This window comes from Danio rerio, chromosome 13 (assembly GCF_049306965.1).
Source record: "Danio rerio strain Tuebingen ecotype United States chromosome 13, GRCz12tu, whole genome shotgun sequence".
NCBI classification, from domain to species: Eukaryota; Metazoa; Chordata; class Actinopteri; order Cypriniformes; family Danionidae; genus Danio; species Danio rerio.
The window spans coordinates 17,397,896-17,420,234 of NC_133188.1; positions in this window are offsets into that span (position 1 = coordinate 17,397,896).

Genomic DNA, 22,339 nt, shown 5'->3' on the forward strand with positions numbered 1-22,339 from the left:
TTTATCACATTCTGTATTGGACGTTGAAAATGAGCTTTTCAGAGCCAGCAGAGGTCAAAATAAGCAGTAATGCAAACTCAGTCATAGACATAGATTTTCACTTGCAACTTGCTTTAACATGTTTAACAGTGCATGAAATGTTGTCTAAAACAAAAAGAATGATGCATTTTAGTGGCTGGATCTGGTTTTATCACTTTCTGAATTCAACGTTGAAAATGAGCTGTTCTCAGCCAGCAGAGGTCAAAATAAGCAGTAATGCAAACTCAGTCAAAGACATAGATTTTCACTTGCAACTTGCTTTAACATGTTTAACAGTGCATGAATTGTTGTCTAAAACAAAAAGAAAATGCTTTTTAGTGGCTGGAAATGGTTTTATCACATTCTGAATTGAACGTTGAAAATGAGCTTTTCAGAGCCAGCAGAGGTCAAAATAAGCAGTAATGCAAACTCAGTCAGAGACAAAGATTTTCACTTGCAACTTGCTTTAACATGTTTAACAGTGCATGAAATGTTGTCTAAAACAAAAAGAAAATGCTTTTTAGTGGCTGGAACTGGTTTTATCACATTCTGAATTGAACGTTGAAAATGAGCTTTTCAGAGCCAGCAGAGGTCAAAATAAGCAGTGATGCAAACTCAGTCATAGACATAGATTTTCACTTGCAACTTTCTTAAACATATTTAACAGTGCATGAAATGTTGTCTAAAACAAAAAGAAAATGCTTTTTAGTGGCTGGAACTGGTTTTATCACATTCTGAATTGAACGTTGAAAATTAGCTTTTCAGAGCCAGCAGAGGTCAAAATAAGCAGTAATGCAAACTCAGTCAGAGACATAGATTTTCACTTGCAACTTGCTTTAACATGTTTAACAGTGCATGAAATGTTGTCTAAAACAAAAAGATAATGCTTTTTAGTGGCTGGAACTGGTTTTATCACATTCTGAATTGAACGTTGAAAATGAGCTTTTCAGAGCCAGCAGAGGTCAAAATAAGCAGTAATGCAAACTCAGTCATAGACATAGATTTTAACTTGCAACTTGCTTTAACATGTTTAACAGTGCATGAAATGTTATCTAAAACAAAAAGAATGATGCATTTTAGTGGCTGGATCTGGTTTTATCACATTCTGTATTGGACGTTGAAAATGAGCTTTTCAGAGCCAGCAGAGGTCAAAATAAGCAGTAATGCAAACTCAGTCATAGACATAGATTTTCACTTGCAACTTGCTTTAACATGTTTAACAGTGCATGAATTGTTGTCTAAAACAAAAAGAATGATGCATTTTAGTGGCTGGATCTGGTTTTATCACTTTCTGAATTCAACGTTGAAAATGAGCTGTTCTCAGCCAGCAGAGGTCAAAATAAGCAGTAATGCAAACTCAGTCAGAGACATAGATTTTCACTTGCAACTTGCTTTAACATGTTTAACAGTGCATGAATTGTTGTCTAAAACAAAAAGAAAATGCTTTTTAGTGGCTGGAAATGGTTTTATCACATTCTGAATTGAACGTTGAAAATGAGCTTTTCAGAGCCAGCAGAGGTCAAAATAAGCAGTGATGCAAACTCAGTCATAGACATAGATTTTCACTTGCAACTTTCTTAAACATATTTAACAGTGCATGAAATGTTGTCTAAAACAAAAAGATAATGCTTTTTAGTGGCTGGAACTGGTTTTATCACATTCTGAATTGAACGTTGAAAATGAGCTTTTCAGAGCCAGCAGAGGTCAAAATAAGCAGTAATGCAAACTCAGTCATAGACATAGATTTTCACTTGCAACTTGCTTTAACATGTTTAACAGTGCATGAAATGTTGTCTAAAACAAAAAGAATGATGCATTTTAGTGGCTGGATCTGGTTTTATCACTTTCTGAATTCAACGTTGAAAATGAGCTGTTCTCAGCCAGCAGAGGTCAAAATAAGCAGTAATGCAAACTCAGTCAAAGACATAGATTTTCACTTGCAACTTGCTTTAACATGTTTAACAGTGCATGAATTGTTGTCTAAAACAAAAAGAAAATGCTTTTTAGTGGCTGGAAATGGTTTTATCACATTCTGAATTGAACGTTGAAAATGAGCTTTTCAGAGCCAGCAGAGGTCAAAATAAGCAGTAATGCAAACTCAGTCAGAGACAAAGATTTTCACTTGCAACTTGCTTTAACATGTTTAACAGTGCATGAAATGTTGTCTAAAACAAAAAGAAAATGCTTTTTAGTGGCTGGAACTGGTTTTATCACATTCTGAATTGAACGTTGAAAATGAGCTTTTCAGAGCCAGCAGAGGTCAAAATAAGCAGTGATGCAAACTCAGTCATAGACATAGATTTTCACTTGCAACTTTCTTAAACATATTTAACAGTGCATGAAATGTTGTCTAAAACAAAAAGAAAATGCTTTTTAGTGGCTGGAACTGGTTTTATCACATTCTGAATTGAACGTTGAAAATTAGCTTTTCAGAGCCAGCAGAGGTCAAAATAAGCAGTAATGCAAACTCAGTCAGAGACATAGATTTTCACTTGCAACTTGCTTTAACATGTTTAACAGTGCATGAAATGTTGTCTAAAACAAAAAGATAATGCTTTTTAGTGGCTGGAACTGGTTTTATCACATTCTGAATTGAACGTTGAAAATGAGCTTTTCAGAGCCAGCAGAGGTCAAAATAAGCAGTAATGCAAACTCAGTCATAGACATAGATTTTAACTTGCAACTTGCTTTAACATGTTTAACAGTGCATGAAATGTTATCTAAAACAAAAAGAATGATGCATTTTAGTGGCTGGATCTGGTTTTATCACATTCTGTATTGGACGTTGAAAATGAGCTTTTCAGAGCCAGCAGAGGTCAAAATAAGCAGTAATGCAAACTCAGTCATAGACATAGATTTTCACTTGCAACTTGCTTTAACATGTTTAACAGTGCATGAATTGTTGTCTAAAACAAAAAGAATGATGCATTTTAGTGGCTGGATCTGGTTTTATCACTTTCTGAATTCAACGTTGAAAATGAGCTGTTCTCAGCCAGCAGAGGTCAAAATAAGCAGTAATGCAAACTCAGTCAGAGACATAGATTTTCACTTGCAACTTGCTTTAACATGTTTAACAGTGCATGAATTGTTGTCTAAAACAAAAAGAAAATGCTTTTTAGTGGCTGGAAATGGTTTTATCACATTCTGAATTGAACGTTGAAAATGAGCTTTTCAGAGCCAGCAGAGGTCAAAATAAGCAGTGATGCAAACTCAGTCATAGACATAGATTTTCACTTGCAACTTTCTTAAACATATTTAACAGTGCATGAAATGTTGTCTTAAACAAAAAGATAATGCTTTTTAGTGGCTGGAACTGGTTTTATCACATTCTGAATTGAACGTTGAAAATGAGCTTTTCAGAGCCAGCAGAGGTCAAAATAAGCAGTAATGCAAACTCAGTCATAGACATAGATTTTCACTTGCAACTTGCTTTAACATGTTTAACAGTGCATGAAATGTTGTCTAAAACAAAAAGAAAATGCTTTTTAGTGGCTGGAACTGGTTTTATCACATTCTGAATTGAACGTTGAAAATGAGCTTTTCAGAGCCAGCAGAGGTCAAAATAAGCAGTAATGCAAACTCAGTCAGAGACATAGATTTTCACTTGCAACTTGCTTTAACATGTTTAACAGTGCATGAAATGTTGTCTAAAACAAAAAGAAAATGCTTTTTAGTGGCTGGAACTGGTTTTATCACATTCTGAATTGAACGTTGAAAATGAGCTTTTCAGAGTCAGCAGAGGTCAAAATAAGCAGTAATGCAAACTCAGTCATAGACATAGATTTTAACTTGCAACTTGCTTTAACATGTTTAACAGTGCATGAAATGTTATCTAAAACAAAAAGAATTATGCATTTTAGTGGCTGGATCTGGTTTTATCACATTCTGTATTGGACGTTGAAAATGAGCTTTTCAGAGCCAGCAGAGGTCAAAATAAGCAGTAATGCAAACTCAGTCATAGACATAGATTTTCACTTGCAACTTGCTTTAACATGTTTAACAGTGCATGAAATGTTGTCTAAAACAAAAAGAAAATGCTTTTTAGTGGCTGGGACTGGTTTTATCACATTCTGAATTGAACGTTGAAAATGAGCTTTTCAGAGCCAGCAGAGGTCAAAATAAGCAGTAATGCAAACTCAGTCATAGACATAGATTTTCACTTGCAACTTGCTTTAACATGTTTAACAGTGCATGAAATGTTGTCTAAAACAAAAAGAATGATGCATTTTAGTGGCTGGATCTGGTTTTATCACTTTCTGAATTCAACGTTGAAAATGAGCTTTTCAGAGCCAGCAGAGGTCAAAATAAGCAGTAATGCAAACTCAGTCGTAGACATAGATTTTCACTTGCAACTTGCTTTAACATGTTTAACAGTGCATGAAATGTTGTCTAAAACAAAAAGAAAATGCTTTTTAGTGGCTGGAACTGGTTTTATCACATTCTGAATTGAACGTTGAAAATGAGCTTTTCAGAGCCAGCAGAGGTCAAAATAAGCAGTAATGCAAACTCAGTCAGAGACAAAGATTTTCACTTGCAACTTGCTTTAACATGTTTAACAGTGCATGAAATGCTGTCTAAAACAAAAAGAAAATGCTTTTTAGTGGCTGGAACTGGTTTTATCACATTCTGAATTGAACGTTGAAAATGAGCTTTTCAGAGCCAGCAGAGGTCAAAATAAGCAGTAATGCAAACTCAGTCAGAGACATAGATTTTCACTTGCAACTTGCTTTAACATGTTTAACAGTGCATGAAATGTTGTCTAAAACAAAAAGATAATGCTTTTTAGTGGCTGGAACTGGTTTTATCACATTCTGAATTGAACGTTGAAAATGAGCTTTTCAGAGCCAGCAGAGGTCAAAATAAGCAGTAATGCAAACTCAGTCATAGACATAGATTTTCACTTGCAACTTGCTTTAACATGTTTAACAGTGCATGAAATGTTGTCTAAAACAAAAAGAATGATGCATTTTAGTGGCTGGATCTGGTTTTATCACTTTCTGAATTCAACGTTGAAAATGAGCTTTTCAGAGCCAGCAGAGGTCAAAATAAGCAGTAATGCAAAATCAGTCGTAGACATAGATTTTCACTTGCAACTTGCTTTAACATGTTTAACAGTGCATGAAATGTTGTCTAAAACAAAAAGAAAATGCTTTTTAGTGGCTGGAACTGGTTTTATCACATTCTGAATTGAACGTTGAAAATGAGCTTTTCAGAGCCAGCAGAGGTCAAAATAAGCAGTAATGCAAACTCAGTCAGAGACAAAGATTTTCACTTGCAACTTGCTTTAACATGTTTAACAGTGCATGAAATGTTGTCTAAAACAAAAAGAAAATGCTTTTTACTGGCTGGAACTGGTTTTATCACATTCTGAATTGAACGTTGAAAATGAGCTTTTCAGAGCCAGCAGGGGTCAAAATAAGCAGTGATGCAAACTCAGTCATAGACATAGATTTTCACTTGCAACTTTCTTAAACATATTTAACAGTGCATGAAATGTTGTCTAAAACAAAAAGAAAATGCTTTTTAGTGGCTGGAACTGGTTTTATCAGATTCTGAATTGAACGTTGAAAATTAGCTTTTCAGAGCCAGCAGAGGTCAAAATAAGCAGTAATGCAAACTCAGTCAGAGACATAGATTTTCACTTGCAACTTGCTTTAACATGTTTAACAGTGCATGAAATGTTGTCTAAAACAAAAAGATAATGCTTTTTAGTGGCTGGAACTGGTTTTATCACATTCTGAATTGAACGTTGAAAATGAGCTTTTCAGAGCCAGCAGAGGTCAAAATAAGCAGTAATGCAAACTCAGTCATAGACATAGATTTTAACTTGCAACTTGCTTTATCATGTTTAACAGTGCATGAAATGTTATCTAAAACAAAAAGAATAATGCATTTTAGTGGCTGGATCTGGTTTTATAACATTCTGTATTGGACGTTGAAAATGAGCTTTTCAGAGCCAGCAGAGGTCAAAATAAGCAGTAATGCAAAGTCAGTCATAGACATAGATTTTCACTTGCAACTTGCTTTAACATGTTTAACAGTGCATGAAATGTTGTCTAAAACAAAAAGAAAATGCTTTTTAGTGGCTGGGACTGGTTTTATCACATTCTGAATTGAACGTTGAAAATGAGCTTTTCAGAGCCAGCAGAGGTCAAAATAAGCAGTAATGCAAACTCAGTCAGAGACATAGATTTTCACTTGCAACTTGCTTTAACATGTTTAACAGTGCATGAAATGTTGTCTAAAACAAAAAGAAAATGCTTTTTAGTGGCTGGATCTGGTTTTTATCACATTCTGAATTGAACGTTGAAAATGAGCTTTTCAGAGCCAGCAGAGGTCAAAATAAGCAGTAATGCAAACTCAGTCATAGACATAGATTTTCACTTGCAACTTGCTTTAACATGTTTAACAGTGCATGAAATGTTGTCTAAAACAAAAAGAATGATGCATTTTAGTGGCTGGATCTGGTTTTATCACTTTCTGAATTCAACGTTGAAAATGAGCTTTTCAGAGCCAGCAGAGGTCAAAATAAGCAGTAATGCAAACTCAGTCGTAGACATAGATTTTCACTTGCAACTTGCTTTAACATGTTTAACAGTGCATGAAATGTTGTCTAAAACAAAAAGAAAATGCTTTTTAGTGGCTGGAACTGGTTTTATCACATTCTGAATTGGACGTTGAAAATGAGCTTTTCAGAGCCAGCAGAGGTCAAAATAAGCAGTAATGCAAACTCAGTCAGAGACAAAGATTTTCACTTGCAACTTGCTTTAACATGTTTAACAGTGCATGAAATGTTGTCTAAAACAAAAAGAAAATGCTTTTTACTGGCTGGAACTGGTTTTATCACATTCTGAATTGAACGTTGAAAATGAGCTTTTCAGAGCCAGCAGAGGTCAAAATAAGCAGTGATGCAAACTCAGTCATAGACATAGATTTTAACTTGCAACTTGCTTTATCATGTTTAACAGTGCATGAAATGTTATCTAAAACAAAAAGAATAATGCATTTTAGTGGCTGGATCTGGTTTTATAACATTCTGTATTGGACGTTGAAAATGAGCTTTTCAGAGCCAGCAGAGGTCAAAATAAGCAGTAATGCAAAGTCAGTCATAGACATAGATTTTCACTTGCAACTTGCTTTAACATGTTTAACAGTGCATGAAATGTTGTCTAAAACAAAAAGAAAATGCTTTTTAGTGGCTGGGACTGGTTTTATCACATTCTGAATTGAACGTTGAAAATGAGCTTTTCAGAGCCAGCAGAGGTCAAAATAAGCAGTAATGCAAACTCAGTCAGAGACATAGATTTTCACTTGCAACTTGCTTTAACATGTTTAACAGTGCATGAAATGTTGTCTAAAACAAAAAGAAAATGCTTTTTAGTGGCTGGATCTGGTTTTTATCACATTCTGAATTGAACGTTGAAAATGAGCTTTTCAGAGCCAGCAGAGGTCAAAATAAGCAGTAATGCAAACTCAGTCATAGACATAGATTTTCACTTGCAACTTGCTTTAACATGTTTAACAGTGCATGAAATGTTGTCTAAAACAAAAAGAATGATGCATTTTAGTGGCTGGATCTGGTTTTATCACTTTCTGAATTCAACGTTGAAAATGAGCTTTTCAGAGCCAGCAGAGGTCAAAATAAGCAGTAATGCAAACTCAGTCGTAGACATAGATTTTCACTTGCAACTTGCTTTAACATGTTTAACAGTGCATGAAATGTTGTCTAAAACAAAAAGAAAATGCTTTTTAGTGGCTGGAACTGGTTTTATCACATTCTGAATTGGACGTTGAAAATGAGCTTTTCAGAGCCAGCAGAGGTCAAAATAAGCAGTAATGCAAACTCAGTCAGAGACAAAGATTTTCACTTGCAACTTGCTTTAACATGTTTAACAGTGCATGAAATGTTGTCTAAAACAAAAAGAAAATGCTTTTTACTGGCTGGAACTGGTTTTATCACATTCTGAATTGAACGTTGAAAATGAGCTTTTCAGAGCCAGCAGGGGTCAAAATAAGCAGTGATGCAAACTCAGTCATAGACATAGATTTTCACTTGCAACTTTCTTAAACATATTTAACAGTGCATGAAATGTTGTCTAAAACAAAAAGAAAATGCTTTTTAGTGGCTGGAACTGGTTTTATCAGATTCTGAATTGAACGTTGAAAATTAGCTTTTCAGAGCCAGCAGAGGTCAAAATAAGCAGTAATGCAAACTCAGTCAGAGACATAGATTTTCACTTGCAACTTGCTTTAACATGTTTAACAGTGCATGAAATGTTGTCTAAAACAAAAAAAAAATGCTTTTTAGTGGCTGGGACTGGTTTTATCACATTCTGAATTGAACGTTGAAAATGAGCTTTTCAGAGCCAGCAGAGGTCAAAATAAGCAGTAATGCAAACTCAGTCAGAGACATAGATTTTCACTTGCAACTTGCTTTAACATGTTTAACAGTGCATGAAATGTTGTCTAAAACAAAAAGAAAATGCTTTTTAGTGGCTGGATCTGGTTTTTATCACATTCTGAATTGAACGTTGAAAATGAGCTTTTCAGAGCCAGCAGAGGTCAAAATAAGCAGTAATGCAAACTCAGTCATAGACATAGATTTTCACTTGCAACTTGCTTTAACATGTTTAACAGTGCATGAAATGTTGTCTAAAACAAAAAGAATGATGCATTTTAGTGGCTGGATCTGGTTTTATCACTTTCTGAATTCAACGTTGAAAATGAGCTTTTCAGAGCCAGCAGAGGTCAAAATAAGCAGTAATGCAAACTCAGTCGTAGACATAGATTTTCACTTGCAACTTGCTTTAACATGTTTAACAGTGCATGAAATGTTGTCTAAAACAAAAAGAAAATGCTTTTTAGTGGCTGGAACTGGTTTTATCACATTCTGAATTGGACGTTGAAAATGAGCTTTTCAGAGCCAGCAGAGGTCAAAATAAGCAGTAATGCAAACTCAGTCAGAGACAAAGATTTTCACTTGCAACTTGCTTTAACATGTTTAACAGTGCATGAAATGTTGTCTAAAACAAAAAGAAAATGCTTTTTAGTGGCTGGAACTGGTTTTATCTGGTTTTAACTACGAGCAACACTTTTCTTGTCGTATCTGGACTTCATTTTAGCTTGCGTAGCAGATAGATGTTTTCTAGCAACCTCCCAAACCTTATGGAGATGCTCACGAAATGTACTCACATAATCCAGGATTGGCACATGAGAGGGACTTTTAGAAAGGAATTGCTCACTAATCAACTTTATTGGTGTTCTAGGCACATGCCCAAATACAAGGTCAGCAGGGCTAAATCCTAACGACTCTTGTACAGTACTCCTGATGGCCAACATTAACAGAGGTAATCCATCTACCCAATCTTTGCCCGTTTCGACGCAATACGCGCGCAGCATTGTCTTGAGCGTCTGATGAAACCGCTCGAGCGCACCTTGCGACTCGGGGTGATATGCGCTTGACAGTTCGTGCTCCACCTGCAACTCTTTTACCAACTGCTTAAATAAATGCGATGTAAAGTTTGTTCCTCTGTCTGTTTGAATTATTTTCGGTAACCCGAACATTGAACAAAATTTAACCAGCTCTCGAATCACCGATTTGGATGTTATTGAGCGCAGTGGCACGGCTTCTGGGTAGCGTGTGGCTGTACACATAATGGTAAGAATGTACTGGTGACCAGACTTCGCTCGAGGTAAAGGACCAACAACATCAAGGATCAGTCTCTCGAAAGGCTCTCCTACCGCAGGAATGGGTTGGAGAGGGGCTAGCGGAACTGTCTGGTTGGGTTTACCCACTAGTTGACAGATGTGACAAGACCGAACGAATGCAGACACGGATGACTTCATATTCGGCCAAAAGAAATGCCGAGCAATGCGATCATACGTTTTTGTAACACCAAGGTGTCCAGAGCAGATGTGATCGTGGGCTAACTTCATTATTTGAGTTCGGTAGCCGACAGGAAGAACGATCTGATAAGCTCCGTCCCGCTCTCTATCAGAGGGCTGCCACCAACGCATCAGTACACCATCATCCCAAAAATAACCAACTGGCGCGTCTGATATTTTCGTTCTGTCTGCAGCAGCACTGACGCATTTATTCAACGTTACATCAGACTTCTGCAAAGCGATTAATTGTTCCCTACCTACTTTTAAGGGAGCATCGCCTTCGTTAACGCCTGCATCAGCTTGCACTGGTTCCGGCTGAATCAACAATTTATGTTCAGTGCTTTCTGGCGATAAAGATAAAAACGACTCAGACAAATCAAGTACGTCTTCAAATTTTTTTCTCTGTGCACGGGTCACGGCGCAAGACGGAAAAAGAGAGTTGAAGTGCGACAGCGCGAGCGCATCATCTGAACTGCTATTATTTGGCTCTGCCGACACAATTGGAAAGGGAAATACTTTTGTTCCAGCCAAATCATTACCCAAAATTACGTCTACGCCTTCCACTGGTAGTTGTGAATAGACACCAATACTCACAGGACCAGTAATAAGGTCAGATTGTAAATGAATATTGTGCAGTGGGACAGATGTACAGCCCATCTCGATTCCTCGAATGAGAACATTAGTACCCGTATAAGATTTAGACGAAAAGGGTAAGGTATTTTCCCGTATTAACGACTGAGCGCTGCCAGTATCTCTTAACATTACCACTGATTTAATATCATGGCTATTTGGCAGTGCCACGGTACCGGTTTGTAAAAATGATTTAAACACAGAGGGATCAGATCGCGGAGTTGACTGTACCGAACTAGAGGTAAGAGAAGTGAACGCCACCCCCTTGGGTTTATTACTAGCTTTTTGCTTCCACGCTTTACAATTTGAGATCAAATGGGTAGGATCCAGGCAGTAAAAGCAAACCCTTTTTTTATCAGACGGTTTCGGAGTATTAATTTCAGCCGCCGGTCGGAAAGAATAATTTCCTTTTTCCCTCACATCTGATTGAACGATTCTTGGAGGGCGCACGGCAGGAAAAACCGTTTTGTGCGTGAGCACGAATTCATCTGCTAAAATTGCAGCTTCGGACAATTTAGAGACCTTCTGCTCGTTCAGGTACACTACAACATTATCTGGTAAGCAGTTTTTAAATTCTTCAACCAGTATCAGTTCCTGCAAATCCTCGAGTGTTACGGTTTTGTTAGAGACGCACCATTTCTCGAATAACGCTCTCTTTTCACGCGCAAACTCCACAAACGTTTGCTTGGCTGTCTTTGAACAAGCCCTGAATTTCTGTCGATACGCCTCTGGTACTAATTCATAAGCTCGTAAAACAGCCAATTTCACTTTATCATAATCCAGCGAATCTTCGATTGGTAAAGCCGCACAAATCTCCTGGGCTTTACCAATAAGATTGCACTGTAACAACAATGCCCACATTTCCTTGGGCCATTTTAATTTAGCCGCTACTCGTTCAAAAGCCACAAAGTACGAATCTACTTCGGTTTCACGAAATGGAGGTACAAGTTTGATGTACTTACCAACGTCGAAGTCGGGTTGCTGCCCAGCCTCAGAGCTACTGGAAGGAGGGCGGCTGCTGCGTGGTAATGGTGTTGGTTTAGTACTCTGAATCTTTTGCGCTTCCAGCTCAAGTTTTCTTAATTTGATATCACGGTCAGCGGTTATTTCAAGTTCTTTTATTCGCAGGAGTTGAGTCTCATTTTCTTGCTTTTTTAATTCTAATTCTAATTCTTTTAAACGAATAGTGACCATCGGATCGATCTTCTGAACCGTTATACTCCCTGACTCTGAACCAGATGTCGCCTCGCCATCAGATGCTAAATCCTGCTCTTGCTCGGAACCCTCTACAGCGCGACTAGGCAAAACGCCGGCCTCCACCAACTTGACGTACAACTCATCTTTTATAACCTGTTTTTTTTGTTCTTTTGACACTGTTAAGTTGAAAAACTCCGCTATTAGAATTAAATCTTTTTTTCTACACCTATCAAATTCCTCTAGCGTAGGCAAGAGAGAAAACTTAATTAGATCAAAATCCATTTTAAGTTGACTTAAACTCCTCCCCTACCAAAAAGTTCAAAAACAGCCAAGCAAATTTGAAAGAATAAATATATCGTATTAACGAGCGGACGAGCCCCCAATTGTTACGTCCCGACCAGTCTAGGGTTGGTGGGAACAATAACAAGTGTAAAAAAAAAACAAATAAAGAGAAACTCAAATACTCAATTAAGGGTTTTCCCCTTCTCCTGTCCCAACTCACAATAATCACAACGCTGATCAAGTAGTAACAATATTTATTTACTTAGAAAACAAAGATAGAAGCATCACTTCGGAAGGGAATCCAGGCCAAAATAATAAACAAAAAGACAGCTAACTTGCGGGGAAATAATTCTAACTTACCTGCTCAAATAAAAGTACCCCAAATAAAATTACAACAAACTTCCCTTTCTCCCTTGCTACCACAAACCAGGAGAAAACGTTTTAAAGTAAATGGCGATTCCCAACCTACCGCTTCTGTTTCTCCAAAACTAATATATATAAATAGGTATTTAATCAGAAAAGCCAATAGATTCACATTTAACAGAGAGTCGTTTAAGAAAATAATTAGTAACAGAAATCAATCTATTCACACCAAGTCAACCAACAATTTGGGGCAGGAGATAGGAGACGCTCGGAACAACAGCAGCGACGACGACGGAGATTTGCGACCTGCACCGAGCAGAAAGATCTCCCCATTGTTCCTCTCCTCCAGCTTATATACTCTCCCACACGCAACACGGCTGGACCGCAATCAAGCGCAGCTCTAGAGGGAGGGGGAGAGAGAGAGAGAAAGCTGCGCATGCTCCACAGCGCACAACACAACATCAGCTCCAAATGCATAACAAAACACAAATCTGTATATATATAATATTTATATATATAAAATTAGCAAACAAATAATTAATACGTTCTATAACGTAACACACATTCTGAATTGAACGTTGAAAATGAGCTTTTTAGAGCCATCAGAGGTCAAAATAAGCAGTGATGCAAACTCAGTCATAGACATAGATTTTCACTTGCAACTTTCTTAAACATATTTAACAGTGCATGAAATGTTGTCTAAAACAAAAAGAAAATGCTTTTTAGTGGCTGGAACTGGTTTTATCACATTCTGAATTGAACGTTGAAAATTAGCTTTTCAGAGCCAGCAGAGGTCAAAATAAGCAGTAATGCAAACTCAGTCAGAGACATAGATTTTCACTTGCAACTTGCTTTAACATGTTTAACAGTGCATGAAATGTTGTCTAAAACAAAAAGATAATGCTTTTTAGTGGCTGGAACTGGTTTTATCACATTCTGAATTGAACGTTGAAAATGAGCTTTTCAGAGCCAGCAGAGGTCAAAATAAGCAGTAATGCAAACTCAGTCATAGACATAGATTTTAACTTGCAACTTGCTTTAACATGTTTAACAGTGCATGAAATGTTATGTAAAACAAAAAGAATAATGCATTTTAGTGGCTGGATCTGGTTTTATCACATTCTGTATTGGACGTTGAAAATGAGCTTTTCAGAGCCAGCAGAGGTCAAAATAAACAGTAATGCAAACTCAGTCAGAGACATAGATTTTCACTTGCAACTTGCTTTAACATGTTTAACAGTGCATGAAATGTTGTCTAAAACAAAAAGAAAATGCTTTTTAGTGGCTGGATCTGGTTTTATCACTTTCTGAATTCAACGTTGAAAATGAGCTGTTCTCAGCCAGCAGAGGTCAAAATAAGCAGTAATGCAAACTCAGTCAAAGACATAGATTTTCACTTGCAACTTGCTTTAACATGTTTAACAGTGCATGAATTGTTGTCTAAAACAAAAAGAAAATGCTTTTTAGTGGCTGGAAATGGTTTTATCACATTCTGAATTGAACGTTGAAAATGAGCTTTTCAGAGCCAGCAGAGGTCAAAATAAGCAGTAATGCAAACTCAGTCAGAGACAAAGATTTTCACTTGCAACTTGCTTTAACATGTTTAACAGTGCATGAAATGTTGTCTAAAACAAAAAGAAAATGCTTTTTAGTGGCTGGAACTGGTTTTATCACATTCTGAATTGAACGTTGAAAATGAGCTTTTCAGAGCCAGCAGAGGTCAAAATAAGCAGTGATGCAAACTCAGTCATAGACATAGATTTTCACTTGCAACTTTCTTAAACATATTTAACAGTGCATGAAATGTTGTCTAAAACAAAAAGAAAATGCTTTTTAGTGGCTGGAACTGGTTTTATCACATTCTGAATTGAACGTTGAAAATTAGCTTTTCAGAGCCAGCAGAGGTCAAAATAAGCAGTAATGCAAACTCAGTCAGAGACATAGATTTTCACTTGCAACTTGCTTTAACATGTTTAACAGTGCATGAAATGTTGTCTAAAACAAAAAGATAATGCTTTTTAGTGGCTGGAACTGGTTTTATCACATTCTGAATTGAACGTTGAAAATGAGCTTTTCAGAGCCAGCAGAGGTCAAAATAAGCAGTAATGCAAACTCAGTCATAGACATAGATTTTAACTTGCAACTTGCTTTAACATGTTTAACAGTGCATGAAATGTTATCTAAAACAAAAAGAATAATGCATTTTAGTGGCTGGATCTGGTTTTATCACATTCTGTATTGGACGTTGAAAATGAGCTTTTCAGAGCCAGCAGAGGTCAAAATAAGCAGTAATGCAAACTCAGTCATAGACATAGATTTTCACTTGCAACTTGCTTTAACATGTTTAACAGTGCATGAAATGTTGTCTAAAACAAAAAGAATGATGCATTTTAGTGGCTGGATCTGGTTTTATCACTTTCTGAATTCAACGTTGAAAATGAGCTGTTCTCAGCCAGCAGAGGTCAAAATAAGCAGTAATGCAAACTCAGTCAGAGACATAGATTTTCACTTGCAACTTGCTTTAACATGTTTAACAGTGCATGAATTGTTGTCTAAAACAAAAAGAAAATGCTTTTTAGTGGCTGGAAATGGTTTTATCACATTCTGAATTGAACGTTGAAAATGAGCTTTTCAGAGCCAGCAGAGGTCAAAATAAGCAGTGATGCAAACTCAGTCATAGACATAGATTTTCACTTGCAACTTTCTTAAACATATTTAACAGTGCATGAAATGTTGTCTAAAACAAAAAGATAATGCTTTTTAGTGGCTGGAACTGGTTTTATCACATTCTGAATTGAACGTTGAAAATGAGCTTTTCAGAGCCAGCAGAGGTCAAAATAAGCAGTAATGCAAACTCAGTCATAGACATAGATTTTCACTTGCAACTTGCTTTAACACGTTTAACAGTGCATGAAATGTTGTCTAAAACAAAAAGAAAATGCTTTTAGTGGCTGGATCTGGTTTTATCACATTCTGAATTGAACGTTGAAAATGAGCTTTTCAGAGCCAGCAGAGGTCAAAATAAGCACTAATGCAAACTCAGTCATAGACATAGATTTTCACTTGCAAATTGCTTTAACATGTTTAACAGTGCATGAATTGTTGTCTAAAACAAAAAGAAAATGCTTTTTAGTGGCTGGAACTGGTTTTATCACATTCTGAATTGAACGTTGAAAATGAGCTTTTTAGAGCCAGCAGAGGTCAAAATAAGCAGTGATGCAAACTCAGTCATAGACATAGATTTTCACTTGAAACTTTCTTAAACATATTTAACAGTGCATGAAATGTTGTCTAAAAAAAAAAGAAAATGCTTTTTAGTGGCTGGAACTGGTTTTATCACATTCTGAATTGAACGTTGAAAATTAGCTTTTCAGAGCCAGCAGAGGTCAAAATAAGCAGTAATGCAAACTCAGTCAGAGACATAGATTTTCACTTGCAACTTGCTTTAACATGTTTAACAGTGCATGAAATGTTGTCTAAAACAAAAAGATAATGCTTTTTAGTGGCTGGAACTGGTTTTATCACATTCTGAATTGAACGTTGAAAATGAGCTTTTCAGAGCCAGCAGAGGTCAAAATAAGCAGTAATGCAAACTCAGTCATAGACATAGATTTTAACTTGCAACTTGCTTTAACATGTTTAACAGTGCATGAAATGTTATCTAAAACAAAAAGAATAATGCATTTTAGTGGCTGGATCTGGTTTTATCACATTCTGTATTGGACGTTGAAAATGAGTTTTTCAGAGCCAGCAGAGGTCAAAATAAGCAGTAATGCAAACTCAGTCAGAGACATAGATCTTCACTTGCAACTTGCTTTAACATGTTTAACAGTGCATAAATTGTTGTCTAAAACAAAAAAGAATGATGCATTTTATGGCTGGATCTGTTTTATCACTTTCTGAATTGGACGTTGAAAATGAGCTTATCTCAGCCAGCAGAGAGGTCAAATCACAGTAATGCAAACTCAGTCAGAGACATAGATTTTCACTTGCAACTTGCTTTAACATGTTTAACAGTGCATGAAATGTTGTCTAAAACAAAAAAGAATGATGCATTTTATGGCTGGATCTTTTTTTATTACTTTCTGAATTGGACGTTGAAAATGAGCTTATCTCAGCCAGCAGAGAGGTCAAATCACAGTAATGCAAACTCAGTCATAGACATAGATTTTCACTTTCAACTTGCTTTAACATGTTTAACAGTGCATGAAATGTTGTCTAAAACAAAAAGATAATGCTTTTTAGTGGCTGGAACTGGTTTTATCACATTCTGAATTGAACGTTGAAAATGAGCTTTTCAGAGCCAGCAGAGGTCAAAATAAGCAGTAATGCAAACTCAGTCATAGACATAGATTTTAACTTGCAACTTGCTTTAACATGTTTAACAGTGCATGAAATGTTATCTAAAACAAAAAGAATAATGCATTTTAGTGGCTGGATCTGGTTTTATCACTTTCTGAATTCAACGTTGAAAATGAGCTGTTCTCAGCCAGCAGAGGTCAAAATAAGCAGTAATGCAAACTCAGTCAGAGACATAGATTTTCACTTGCAACTTGCTTTAATATGTTTAACAGTGCATGAATTGTTGTCTAAAACAAAAAGAAAATGCTTTTTAGTGGCTGGAAATGGTTTTATCACATTCTGAATTGAACGTTGAAAATGAGCTTTTCAGAGCCAGCAGAGGTCAAAATAAGCAGTGATGCAAACTCAGTCATAGACATAGATTTTCACTTGCAACTTTCTTAAACATATTTAACAGTGCATGAAATGTTGTCTAAAACAAAAAGAAAATGCTTTTTAGTGGCTGGAACTGGTTTTATCACATTCTGAATTGAACGTTGAAAATGAGCTTTTCAGAGCCAGCAGAGGTCAAAATAAGCAGTAATGCAAACTCAGTCAGAGACATAGATTTTCACTTGCAACTTGCTTTAACATGTTTAACAGTGCATGAATTGTTGTCTAAAACAAAAAGAAAATGCTTTTTAGTGGCTGGAACTGGTTTTATCACATTCTGAATTGAACGTTGAAAATGAGCTTTTTAGAGCCAGCAGAGGTCAAAATAAGCAGTGATGCAAACTCAGTCATAGACATAGATTTTCACTTGCAACTTTCTTAAACATATTTAACAGTGCATGAAATGTTGTCTAAAACAAAAAGAAAATGCTTTTTAGTGGCTGGAACTGGTTTTATCACATTCTGAATTGAACGTTGAAAATTAGCTTTTCAGAGCCAGCAGAGGTCAAAATAAGCAGTAATGCAAACTCAGTCAGAGACATAGATTTTCACTTGCAACTTGCTTTAACATGTTTAACAGTGCATGAAATGTTGTCTAAAACAAAAAGATAATGCTTTTTAGTGGCTGGAACTGGTTTTATCACATTCTGAATTGAACGTTGAAAATGAGCTTTTCAGAGCCAGCAGAGGTCAAAATAAGCAGTAATGCAAACTCAGTCATAGACATAGATTTTAACTTGCAACTTGCTTTAACATGTTTAACAGTGCATGAAATGTTATCTAAAACAAAAAGAATAATGCATTTTAGTGGCTGGATCTGGTTTTATCACATTCTGTATTGGACGTTGAAAATGAGCTTTTCAGAGCCAGCAGAGGTCAAAATAAACAGTAATGCAAACTCAGTCAGAGACATAGATTTTCACTTGCAACTTGCTTTAACATGTTTAACAGTGCATGAAATGTTGTCTAAAACAAAAAGAAAATGCTTTTTAGTGGCTGGATCTGGTTTTATCACATTCTGAATTGAACGTTGAAAATGAGCTTTTCAGAGCCAGCAGAGGTCAAAATAAGCAGTAATGCAAACTCAGTCATAGACATAGATTTTCACTTGCAACTTGCTTTAACATGTTTAACAATGCATGAAATGTTGTCTAAAACAAAAAGAATGATGCATTTTAGTGGCTGGATCTGGTTTTATCACTTTCTGAATTCAACGTTGAAAATGAGCTTTTCAGAGCCAGCAGAGGTCAAAATAAGCAGTAATGCAAACTCAGTCGTAGACATAGATTTTCACTTGCAACTTGCTTTAACATGTTTAACAGTGCATGAAATGTTGTCTAAAACAAAAAGAAAATGCTTTTTAGTGGCTGGAACTGGTTTTATCACATTCTGAATTGAACGTTGAAAATTAGCTTTTCAGAGCCAGCAGAGGTCAAAATAAGCAGTAATGCAAACTCAGTCAGAGACATAGATTTTCACTTGCAACTTGCTTTAACATGTTTAACAGTGCATGAAATGTTGTCTAAAACAAAAAGATAATGCTTTTTAGTGGCTGGAACTGGTTTTATCACATTCTGAATTGAACGTTGAAAATGAGCTTTTCAGAGCCAGCAGAGGTCAAAATAAGCAGTAATGCAAACTCAGTCATAGACATAGATTTTTACTTGCAACTTGCTTTAACATGTTTAACAGTGCATGAAATGTTATCTAAAACAAAAAGAATAATGCATTTTAGTGGCTGGATCTGGTTTTATCACATTCTGTATTGGACGTTGAAAATGAGCTTTTCAGAGCCAGCAGAGGTCAAAATAAGCAGTAATGCAAACTCAGTCATAGACATAGATTTTCACTTGCAACTTGCTTTAACATGTTTAACAGTGCATGAAATGTTGTCTAAAACAAAAAGAATGATGCATTTTAGTGGCTGGATCTGGTTTTATCACTTTCTGAATTCAACGTTGAAAATGAGCTGTTCTCAGCCAGCAGAGGTCAAAATAAGCAGTAATGCAAACTCAGTCAAAGACATAGATTTTCACTTGCAACTTGCTTTAACATGTTTAACAGTGCATGAATTGTTGTCTAAAACAAAAAGAAAATGCTTTTTAGTGGCTGGAAATGGTTTTATCACATTCTGAATTGAACGTTGAAAATGAGCTTTTCAGAGCCAGCAGAGGTCAAAATAAGCAGTAATGCAAACTCAGTCAGAGACAAAGATTTTCACTTGCAACTTGCTTTAACATGTTTAACAGTGCATGAAATGTTGTCTAAAACAAAAAGATAATGCTTTTTAGTGGCTGGAACTGGTTTTATCACATTCTGAATTGAACGTTGAAAATTAGCTTTTCAGAGCCAGCAGAGGTCAAAATAAGCAGTAATGCAAACTCAGTCATAGACATAGATTTTCACTTGCAACTTGCTTTAACATGTTTAACAGTGCATGAAATGTTGTCTAAAACAAAAAGAAAATGCTTTTTAGTGGCTGGATCTGGTTTTATCACATTCTGAATTGAACGTTGAAAATGAGCTTTTCAGAGCCAGCAGAGGTCAAAATAAGCAGTAATGCAAACTCAGTCAAAGACAAAGATTTTCACTTGCAACTTGCTTTAACATGTTTAACAGTGCATGAAATGTTGTCTAAAACAAAAAAGAATGATGCATTTTATGGCTGGATCTTTTTTTATTACTTTCTGAATTGGACGTTGAAAATGAGCTTATCTCAGCCAGCAGAGAGGTCAAATCACAGTAATGCAAACTCAGTCATAGACATAGATTTTCACTTTCAACTTGCTTTAACATGTTTAACAGTGCATGAAATGTTGTCTAAAACAAAAAGATAATGCTTTTTAGTGGCTGGAACTGGTTTTATCACATTCTGAATTGAACGTTGAAAATGAGCTTTTCAGAGCCAGCAGAGGTCAAAATAAGCAGTAATGCAAACTCAGTCATAGACATAGATTTTAACTTGCAACTTGCTTTAACATGTTTAACAGTGCATGAAATGTTATCTAAAACAAAAAGAATAATGCATTTTAGTGGCTGGATCTGGTTTTATCACTTTCTGAATTCAACGTTGAAAATGAGCTGTTCTCAGCCAGCAGAGGTCAAAATAAGCAGTAATGCAAACTCAGTCAGAGACATAGATTTTCACTTGCAACTTGCTTTAATATGTTTAACAGTGCATGAATTGTTGTCTAAAACAAAAAGAAAATGATTTTTAGTGGCTGGAAATGGTTTTATCACATTCTGAATTGAACGTTGAAAATGAGCTTTTCAGAGCCAGCAGAGGTCAAAATAAGCAGTGATGCAAACTCAGTCATAGACATAGATTTTCACTTGCAACTTTCTTAAACATATTTAACAGTGCATGAAATGTTGTCTAAAACAAAAAGAAAATGCTTTTTAGTGGCTGGAACTGGTTTTATCACATTCTGAATTGAACGTTGAAAATGAGCTTTTCAGAGCCAGCAGAGGTCAAAATAAGCAGTAATGCAAACTCAGTCAGAGACATAGATTTTCACTTGCAACTTGCTTTAACATGTTTAACAGTGCATGAATTGTTGTCTAAAACAAAAAGAAAATGCTTTTTAGTGGCTGGAACTGGTTTTATCACATTCTGAATTGAACGTTGAAAATGAGCTTTTTAGAGCCAGCAGAGGTCAAAATAAGCAGTGATGCAAACTCAGTCATAGACATAGATTTTCACTTGCAACTTTCTTAAACATATTTAACAGTGCATGAAATGTTGTCTAAAACAAAAAGAAAATGCTTTTTAGTGGCTGGAACTGGTTTTATCACATTCTGAATTGAACGTTGAAAATTAGCTTTTCAGAGCCAGCAGAGGTCAAAATAAGCAGTAATGCAAACTCAGTCAGAGACATAGATTTTCACTTGCAACTTGCTTTAACATGTTTAACAGTGCATGAAATGTTGTCTAAAACAAAAAGATAATGCTTTTTAGTGGCTGGAACTGGTTTTATCACATTCTGAATTGAACGTTGAAAATGAGCTTTTCAGAGCCAGCAGAGGTCAAAATAAGCAGTAATGCAAACTCAGTCATAGACATAGATTTTAACTTGCAACTTGCTTTAACATGTTTAACAGTGCATGAAATGTTATCTAAAACAAAAAGAATAATGCATTTTAGTGGCTGGATCTGGTTTTATCACATTCTGTATTGGACGTTGAAAATGAGCTTTTCAGAGCCAGCAGAGGTCAAAATAAACAGTAATGCAAACTCAGTCAGAGACATAGATTTTCACTTGCAACTTGCTTTAACATGTTTAACAGTGCATGAAATGTTGTCTAAAACAAAAAGAAAATGCTTTTTAGTGGCTGGATCTGGTTTTATCACATTCTGAATTGAACGTTGAAACTGAGCTTTTCAGAGCCAGCAGAGGTCAAAATAAGCAGTAATGCAAACTCAGTCATAGACATAGATTTTCACTTGCAACTTGCTTTAACATGTTTAACAATGCATGAAATGTTGTCTAAAACAAAAAGAATGATGCATTTTAGTGGCTGGATCTGGTTTTATCACTTTCTGAATTGAACGTTGAAAATGAGCTTTTCAGAGCCAGCAGAGGTCAAAATAAGCAGTAATGCAAACTCAGTCATAGACATAGATTTTCACTTGCAACTTGCTTTAACATGTTTAACAGTGCATGAAATGTTGTCTAAAACAAAAAGAAAATGCTTTTTAGAGGCTGGGACTGGTTTTATCACATTCTGAATTGAACGTTGAAAATGAGCTTTTCAGAGCCAGCAGAGGTCAAAATAAGCAGTAATGCAAACTCAGTCAGAGACATAGATTTTCACTTGCAACTTGCTTTAACATGTTTAACAGTGCATGAAATGTTGTCTAAAACAAAAAGAAAATGCTTTTTAGTGGCTGGATCTGGTTTTTATCACATTCTGAATTGAACGTTGAAAATGAGCTTTTCAGAGCCAGCAGAGGTCAAAATAAGCAGTAATGCAAACTCAGTCATAGACATAGATTTTCACTTGCAACTTGCTTTAACATGTTTAACAGTGCATGAAATGTTGTCTAAAACAAAAAGAATGATGCATTTTAGTGGCTGGATCTGGTTTTATCACTTTCTGAATTCAACGTTGAAAATGAGCTTTTCAGAGCCAGCAGAGGTCAAAATAAGCAGTAATGCAAACTCAGTCGTAGACATAGATTTTCACTTGCAACTTGCTTTAACATGTTTAACAGTGCATGAAATGTTGT